Source organism: Nannospalax galili, unplaced genomic scaffold, assembly GCF_000622305.1.
Source record: "Nannospalax galili isolate Female #2095 unplaced genomic scaffold, S.galili_v1.0 scaffold9759, whole genome shotgun sequence".
Classification (NCBI taxonomy): domain Eukaryota; kingdom Metazoa; phylum Chordata; class Mammalia; order Rodentia; family Spalacidae; genus Nannospalax; species Nannospalax galili.
The window spans coordinates 4,995-11,812 of NW_008341949.1; the positions used below are offsets into that span (position 1 = coordinate 4,995).

At 41.4% G+C, this 6,818-nt stretch overlaps 1 long non-coding RNA gene across 1 annotated transcript in view; it reads right to left on the reverse strand.

Annotated features, from left to right (window-relative positions):
• Positions 1 to 2,324: 2,324 nt before the first annotated feature.
• Positions 2,325 to 6,818, reverse strand: part of LOC103737890 — a 5,116-nt gene continuing 622 nt past the window's right edge. The window contains exons 2-3 of the long non-coding RNA XR_607422.3: positions 5,556 to 5,687; positions 2,325 to 2,400 (exon numbers count right to left, since the gene is read on the reverse strand). This is a non-coding gene — a long non-coding RNA (uncharacterized LOC103737890). The remainder of the gene's footprint in view (positions 2,401 to 5,555; positions 5,688 to 6,818) is intronic.

Below are 6,818 nucleotides of genomic sequence, written 5' to 3' on the forward strand. Positions count from 1 at the left end.
GAGGTTGTCGGAAGCCCTAGGACTAGAGTTACATAGTTGTTAGCTGCCATGTGGGTGCTGGGATTCTACCCTGGGTCTTCTGCAAGAACAGCCAGTGTTCTTAACTGCTGAGCCATCTCTCCAGCCTTGGTCTTTTTGAGACAGGGTCTCCCCGTAGCCCCAGCTGGACTGGAACTCAGTATGCAGACCAAGCTGGCCTTGAACTCACAGAGATCCATCTGCCTCTGCCTTCCAAGAGCTTGGACTAAAGGCATGTGCCACCACACCTAAGATGCATTGTTTACATGTAAAAAAGAATAAAAAATATCTGTAGATGTCCTGCAGCATCACAGGAACTGAGTTTCAGACCAAGTAACTTCCAGCTTGTGCCAGTTCAAGAATGCCTTACCGCCTCTTGGCAGACTTTTTTTTTTTTTTGGTCTTTTTGACACAGGGTCTCCCTGTAGCCCCAGCTGTCCTGGAACTCACTATGTAGACCAGGCTGGCCTTGAACTCGCAGAGATCCACCTGCCTCTGCCTCCCAAGTCCTGGGACTACAGGTGTGCGACACCACGCCCGGCCTGGCAGGCTTTTTATTAGAAATCTCAGCATATAAACTTCGTATGAGGGGATGGAGAGATGGCTCAGCTGCTAAGAACACTGGCTGTTCTTGCAGAAGACCTGGGTTTGAATCCCAGCACCCACATGGCAGCTAACAACTGTCCATAGCTCCAGTCCCAGGGGATCCCACAGCCTCTTCTGTCCTCTGCAGGCATTGTATGACACGGGTGCACTTACCTACATGCAGGCAATACACATATACACATAAAAAATAAAAGTAAATAAAACATTTTTAAAAATTCATATGAAGTGCACACACAATGCTTCAATAGTGCAAAACATGTAGGAATTTCACTATTGGTAACTTACTTCAAAGCTAAAAGTGGGACAAACTCTTAGTTTGTGTTTAGAAGCATATCTGCACAAAACAAGAAGTACAGTGCAGCCCCACTCCCAGCATTCCAGGGAGCCAGCACTTGGCTGAGTTTAAGGACATTTGTTAATACTATGTACACCAAGTGCCCTAGTCCCTAAGGGGCAAAAGAAGCAGCTATAAATATTCTATTGTGCGGGAGGGAGGAAGGGAAGGGAGGAAAGAAAAAAGAACTTTGTCACTGACGTTTGTGAAGAGAGCAAACCTGGGAGGACAAGAAATTTTCTTCTTCATGGCTGTGGCCTCTGCGTTTATAACAAAGCCAGGGATGAGCTCAATCATAACCTCAAGAGAGGAAAGAATCTGGTAAAATACTATCTAAGGAAAATTCTAAATAAAATGTAGGGTTTAGGGCCTGGGAAGATGGCTTAGCTGATAAGAGTGTCTGCTACAATGAGGACCTGAATTCAGAGCCCTAGTACCTATGTAAGAAGCTGGGTTCATCTAGAATCCCAGCACTGGGAGGCAGAGACAGAATCCCTGGGTCTTGCTGGCCAGCCAATCTGAATCAGTGAGCTCCACCAGGTTAAGTGAGAGACACTATCTCAAAATTAAGGTGGGGCCAGGCTTGGTGGTGTACACTTTTAATCTCAGGACTCAGGAGGCAGAGGCAGGCAGACCTCTGTGAGACGGAGGCCAGCCTGGTCTATATAGAAGTTCCAGACCAGCTGGGACTACAAGCTCTGGTTCAGAAAAACAAAACAAAACAAAACAAAGTAAGATGAAGAGCAACTAAGCCAGGTATGGTGGTGCATACCTTTAGTCCCAGCACTCTATGAGATCCAGGCCAGCCTGGTCTACATAGCAAGTTCCAGGACAGCTGGGGCTGCAGGTACACCCTTGTCTCAAAAAGACAAAAAAGGAAAAAAGAAAAAAAAAAGATGAAGAGCAACTGAGGAAGACACCCAGCAGCAACCTTTGGTCTCTACATACATGTACGCCTGGATGCAGAGACCCACACATACACATATATAAAGACATATGTTTAATCAAAACACTGAAGGGTCTAGCTAATTATAAAGACACTTTACAAGTTTTATTTCAGAAAACTGTTTTATATATATAGGCAGATTGGGGGCAATAAATACATAAATAAATTACATGTGCCCACTCAAGAAAAAAGGCAACTAAATAATACAATCAGTGTTAAACATTTGTTTCTCAAGTTTTAACTCAGGAAACAAAGTGACAGCATTAGGCATGTGATATCAGCACATGCTCTGCAAGGAATAAGTGCAGACTCTTACCTGGATGCAAGAGACGAAAGGTGGGAAGAAAAATAAAGTAGTATTAAGAAAGTGGTTAAAGTCACGGAGAAGTTTTTGAGTGATGATGCTTTTTTCAGATGCTGTCCTAAATTTATCCATCTCTTTCAGAATCCCAGAAAACAAGCAGCTGAAGAGTTGTTTTGCAATTATTGGGTCCCTCTGTAAAAATTTCAAAATAAGGACAAATTAGATCTGAAGTAAAATGCTATAATTTACCAATACTCAGGAGTTTTACTTTAAATACCAACTGCTAAAAACACTTCCATTAACACATGTAAGTTATGTTTAGAAAGTTTTAATAGTAATTACACAAGGGGGAGGTGTTTCCTGGAATTTAATCAAACACACTTGCCTGATGTATGTCATGATAGCACAGACCTTTGATTCAGACAGGTGAACTTAAAAGCTGACATGTGATACAACAATCACATAAGAAGGTAGGACCCTAATTCCTTATGTTTTTAAACAGTATCTTATTTTTATGTTTATTTTATGTGTATGAGTGTTTTGCCTGCATGCATATAAATGCACCTTTGTGTGCAGTACTCAGAGAGGCCAAGAGAGGCAGTCAGATCCCTGGAACTGGAGTTACTGATAGTAGTTAGTTATCACGTGCATGCTGGGAATGGAACCCAGGTCTTTTGTTAACAGCAGCAAGTGTTCTTAAGCACTGAGCCATCTCTCCAGTCCCAGGTTTTTCTTTAATATGGCACCACTACAAAATGTTTTCATGTATTTTGGATATAGTTCATTTTCAGAGAAGTGTTTTCTAAAACTTTTCTCCTAGTCTGTGACTTTCTTTCTCATTCTCTTGACAATATCATTCATTTTCAGAAAAGAGGTCTTAAATTTTTTTCCAAGATTTCTGGGGATTTGTGGTTCTGTGACCAGTTGATTATTCAAACCATCAGGGTCAGGGCTGGCAGATGGTCTGACAGGTAAAGGTGCTTGCTGCCAATCCTGATGCTCTGAGTTTGGTCCATAGGACCAACTCAGTCGAAGAAGAAAACCAACTTCTAGAAGTTGTCCTCTGACCTCCACACATCTACTATGTGGCGTGTGTGTGTGTACACATAAATAGACGAATGTAAAAATCAAACCATGGAGGCTGTTTTAGAGTTTTCTGCTCTAACAGCAGCTACCTAATGGTCTATGCTCCATGGGCACAGGTGTGCTGTCTGATGCCTGTAGGTGATGCCAGCACCATGATACTTCCTGGCTTGTTTAGTGAAGTTGAAATGATAAAACTAACTCCATTTTGATCTAGCTGACGTTTACTTTACCTTGTGTTTTCGCCCAGCCATTCCCAGAGTACACTGTTTCTACAATACTGGGAAATTTGTAAATATCCATGTAGCATGTCCAGATAGCATGTCCTCCCTCCCAGCTATACCTGCATCTCCATGGAGCTCACTGTTTCCTAATTTAAACATTTTGTTAGCTGAAAACCTCTTTGTTAACAGACTGCCCCTGGTCTGGTATAACTATGGCGATCAGCTGGGTAAGGTGGCACACGCCTTTAATCCCAGCATTTGAGAGGCAGAGGCAGGTGGATCTCTGTGAGTTCAAGGCCAGCCTGGTCTACGTTAGCGAGTTCCAGGTCGGCTGGGGCTACACACACACACACACACACACACACACACACAAAAAAAAAAAAAACCTATAGCAATGTGATGTACCTATGATTACTGGCTTTGCCCCTGACATGATGTAATTGTGGTTTTTAAGTTTTATAAATCCTTCCCTGTTTCTCCTCAGGGTCAATAGTTCCTTTGGGCCTTAGCCTCCTCCCTGACTGCCAGCTATTAACAAAGGACTCTTAATTCAACCATCACTATGTGGTATTCTTCTGTGTATCTTGCTTGGTATGACAAAGGCATGCACCCAAAAATAAATAAAAATTATTTTATAAAGGCTACATCTGAGTAAGTCACACAAATTTGATTTGTGCTTTAAGTACTATATTAACTTTTATTTAAAAAATAATGTTACTATGTAGAAAATACAAATAAAGAATAAAGAAGCCAGGCGTGGTGGCACATGCCTGTAATCCCAGCACTTGGGAGGCAGAAGCAGGTAGAGCTCTATGAGATCGAGGCCAGTCTAGTCTACATAGTGAGTTCCAGGCCAGCTAGGGTGACAGAGAGACCCTGTCTCAAAAAGACCAAAAAAAAAAAAAAGAAAGTAAATGTCACTCCTAATTCAACCATTCAGAAGTCACTGCCATGTTAGTCTTCCACTAACCTGTGCACTCCTTATCTACACAGCTGTATCTGCTGCTTCAGAACCTGCTTCCTTCACTTAACATATGGTTGGCAGGTTTCTAACTGCCCACTGATTCCTATGTACAAATATCTTCATTTGTTAACAGAATCTTAAAGATTCTTAGGACAACTACAGTGGTGACTGAAATAAACAATGACCTCAGCAACAAGCTCTTGCAAGGGACCTGGGTCTGATTCCTAGTACCACATAGTGGTGGCTAACAACTGTCCCTAACTTCAGTTCCAGGGCATCTGACACCGTCTTCTGACCTCCTAGGGCACTGCATGACATGGATGCATTTACACACATGTAGGCAATACACTCATATACATAAAAATAAAAATAAATAAAATATTCACAAAAGACTCAAAACATAGTAAAAAGCTAAGTAAATAAAATCTATGATTAAAACCAATACTAGTTATGGATACCTGAGTAAAATATAAGACATTGCATTTCAGTGGCTAGCATGTAATGCCATAGATTGTAATGCTCTTTGTTTTAAAAACTATTTCAGTGAAGAACAAACTATCTGAACCAGACTTCTGGGGAATAAGACCTTACTCAGCTAGAAAACCTCACACCCTCTCAATGCTCTACTTTCCTAATGGCTCTGTCAGTGAGGAAACCAGCAAACCATGAGAGGAGTGCTATCCCCGACAGATGCTGCTTCTGCCATCCCTGAAAAAATAAAATTAGGTCATCAAACAAACAACGGTTTAATTGGCTTATTTAGTACTTTAAAATTAGCATTAACTTTTTACATTATTTCATTCTGACACTGGAAAAGAAATACAGATCTTAATCTCTGGATGAAGACCTTGTGGCTCAGCAATTTGTATAAGATGGACATCCAGTTTCAGTGTCAACTTCTACTTAACTCTAAGTCAGAGTTTCCTCATGGGAAAAGAGGGAATGAAAGTAGGAAATCGGAATTAGGACAGTCTATAAATTAAGTCTACCACTTAGGGAAAATGACCACCTCTTTATGACCATTTTTCCTATAAACAGAGCTTCTAAAGTGCACAAAACATGTCATCTAAGTAGACCTGGGCCACAGCCTGCAAGGGGGTGATCAGACTGCTGTGCTGTATCTGGATGTCTGGGAGGTCCCCTTGTCGATAACTTCTGTACAGAATAATCTTGGCGTCCTGCTTCACTTTTAACTCGTTCTTGATATCCTATAATCACCAGAAGCAAAGAAGGAGAATTAGAGTTCTCATTTAAGAAAATCAAGTGTGCCAGGTGTGGTAATGCACACTGATAATCCTTGTACTTGGGAGGTAAAGGCAAGAGGAGAGTGAGTTCAAGGTTACCTAGCAAGTTTAGGGCCAGCCTGAGCTATAAAAGACCCTGCCTCAAAAAAACAAAACAAAATAACAAACAATAGAAAAATCAGGTATGTATGGAAATTAAACCGTTAGGATACATCTTTATCACGGGGGTGGGGGGGATAATTTTATTTGTATGACTTTGGTCAATGTGGCAGATGACCCATATTGAATAATCTGAATCTGAATATTCATAAAAATTTAAATCAGAGAGCTGAGTTTCTAATACCTCAGAAAGCAAGCTTTGCCTCAAGGCCCAGAGTGACCCTTCCCTCACTCCACTCGTGCTCCTCAGTCACCAAACCGCTCTGGGGTATTTTCGGGTTTTTCCCTATTCAGTGCTTCAAATTTCCATATTCCCTCTCTAGAGAGGCTTTTCACAGATGTATTCACAGCTTGGTTTATTTCTGACAACCATTTCATAACATCAACCTGGCTCCCTGCTCCACTAATTCTTCACAGAGAGCACCAAGTATCATGCTCCAGACACTTTTGTTCAATGAATACAAATAAAAACACATGGCCTTCTAATGTCTGAATATCAGCATGTCATTCCTAATTAGCAGTCAGTGACCTCAGACCTGAATGTCTATTTCAGAGGGAATGGGCAGCAGGTCCCCCGAACTGATCAATTACTATAAAGCTCTTCAATATCCTGTCAAAATATCTTACTGTAACTTCTTATTCATTTGTAGACTGGGGTTTTGCTATGCAGCTTAGGCTAGCCACAAACGCGCCATCCTGGCTCTTTTTTTGTCACTTTAATCCAGCGGTCCTGGTTTATCTTCCTTTTGCTGGCCAGATAGGGCTATTTCCTACAAGCAGGGCTAGACAAGTGTCAGGTTTACTCAGAAGCCCAGAGCTATTTTTCTGAGGAAGCAATGAAGGAAGAGAAGATGTTAAGTACACTAGATTTTGACCACAGTGTTTAAAAGGAAAACTATGCTTATAGAGACAAGAGGAAGATGGAGAGAACTGTAC